Source organism: Nicotiana tomentosiformis, chromosome 7 (assembly GCF_000390325.3).
Source record: "Nicotiana tomentosiformis chromosome 7, ASM39032v3, whole genome shotgun sequence".
Lineage (NCBI taxonomy): Eukaryota > Viridiplantae > Streptophyta > Magnoliopsida > Solanales > Solanaceae > Nicotiana > Nicotiana tomentosiformis.
Window position 1 is genome coordinate 106,715,378 of NC_090818.1, and position 2,503 is coordinate 106,717,880.

Below are 2,503 nucleotides of genomic sequence, written 5' to 3' on the forward strand. Positions count from 1 at the left end.
TGCATTGGACTTGAAGAACAAAAACAATGAAGTATTCCGAGTCAATGGTCACTGAGTGAAGCAGTATTTGGGAAGAGTTATAGATGGCCAAGTCATGGCGGTCATCCATTTCAATTGATGGTATTCTGCGTCGTACCGCGACGTTAAATCAGACGCTTCTTGGGAGGAAATCCATGTTTCTTTCCCTTTTGTCTATTTTTCTTTTGTAGTTAGGTGTTATTTTTGTGCTAACTTGATTTGAAGTGTGCTACAGGGCTGAGTGTGACTTACAGGAACTGTGGACAAAAATGAGGCTAAGTATTGAAAGAAGTACGGACCGCAGTTGATTTGTGCGGACCGCACAATGTGGAGTGTTGTAGCAAAAGAGAATTGCGGCTGCATAATTACCTTGCGGACTGCACAAATGGAAGATTCAAAATGCACACTCTCTGAAGTTAGTCTGTTAGAGAAAAGGTCAATGTGTGACTGTAAGAGGAAATCTGCGATCGCACGTAGAATTTTGCGGATGGCAGATGGAGCACCTAAAATGAAGCCCCATGTAACAGAGTGCGGACCGCACATTAAATTGTGCGGCCGCACTCGCCCCTTTTTCCATTAGAAAACCAAGTTGTATAAATAGAGGGCTAAGGGCAACTGTTACATTTTTTTCCCTCTCTGAGAACAAACACAGTACTCTCTTGAAATTTCATGGTGAATCTGTCTGTAGACACATACAACATCTTTGATCAGTCACTCTTCACACTCATTCATCCGGTATGCTTCAATTTCATGTTAATCTTTTCTTTTAATTTGTAAATTTTTAGTCATTTTTAGGCCATTTGTCAATAGAATTCAATTGTGCATTCATGTGGGGGTAAAGCGGTAGTGGGTTAACTAGTACATGTTCTATGGGGACTGGGTCAATGTATTTTCATGCCTTTGTGCTGTTACCATGTCAAACATTGCACAAGAATTGCAAAACCTAGATAGTAATACTGGGATGTTCGTGTCTTTTTGGATTTTGCGGCCGCAGGTTTAATTGTGTTGTCCGCAGAAAGTGAATAAGGGTTTCATTGATGAAGAAGGGGTATGCGACCACAAGAAAATTGTGCGGATTGCAAAATTCCCATTGCGGCCGCAGAACAACCCTTTTACTGTCATCAGATAGTCTATATTTTGTGACTCCAATGTGCGGCCATAGGTTCAATTGTGTAGACCGCAGAAATCATGTTGCGGCCGCACATCAGCCAATTCTATATCATCGGAGAGTTGGCATATTTTGGATTTTTGAGATGCGACCGCAAGTGAAATTATGCGGACCGCACTTCACTTTTGCGGCCGCAAAGCTTAATTGTGTGGTCCGCAAAGCCTCAACCGCCTTTGCTTGATACAGACAATGGTACGATCTAGAGGCAGAGGCGACACTTCCAAAGGGAGGGGTGAACTTTCTCAGGGACGAGGCAAGAGAGCTTTACCTTTTTCCTAACAGAAGGAAATCAAAAACAAGACAACAGCCGGGAGAGGGAGAGATGCATATCTCTCTGAGAAGAGTTCATACTCCCCGTCTAGGGACCTATCAGAGGGCAAGTCAACCTCTATTCAGGAACAACCGGCAGCAAAGTCTAGGCCGCCAGGGAGACTTAAACTTAGGGACGAGCCGTCCTCATCCCAGAGCACTTCTGAGGGATTGGAAAGTGCTAGTCAGGCTTCTGAGCCTTCTTCATCACTAGTTCTTATGACACAGAATACACCCATTCAGGACATACCCAATGATGGTATAGGGGGAGATGCCACAACTGTTGGGATTGAAAGAACAAAGAAGAAAGAGGTTTGGGAGGACCGATTCGTCAGCCTAACAACTTTCACTAGTTTTCGCAAATGGTGGCCGGCGAGGTTGCTAACACTTGAGCTACATTTCTTACAGACAGATTTAGAGGGGTACAACCCGGCCGTGCTGAGGCAGTTTAGAGAACGCAAAGGGTGGATGTGGTTTACCCAGAGTATGGTGGATGCTAAGGAATACCTTGTCCAGGAATTCTACGAATGTGGCGCATATCAAAAAGGGGATAAAGGTGACAAAAGTGTGAAACCTCAAAGTGCGATTTGATCAGCACACACTGAACACATACTTGGGCTTTGATGATGTCGAGACAAAAGAATACATAGAAAAGTGTGCACTTGGGATGCAGTTCGTCCTTGGTTAGTGGAGATTCTAGCTGCATTAGGACGACCACCACCATGGATCACCGCTGGGGTTCCTATCCAACGGAGCACACTGAGCTTCGAAGCAAAATGATGGCAATCATTTGTCTGCATCAGACTGGATCAGAGTCAAAATGAGTCTCACTTGCCGATTCCTCGGACAGTCTTAGTTTCCTCTATTATGGTCGGGTACCCTATGAATGTGGGTAGTATTATTTCGGTCAATATCTCAGTGATCGCCCGGCAGGATGACTCTTTCTACCTGTACCCCAACACCATTACAAAGTATCTTACAGATGCGGGGGGGGGGGGGGGGGGGGGG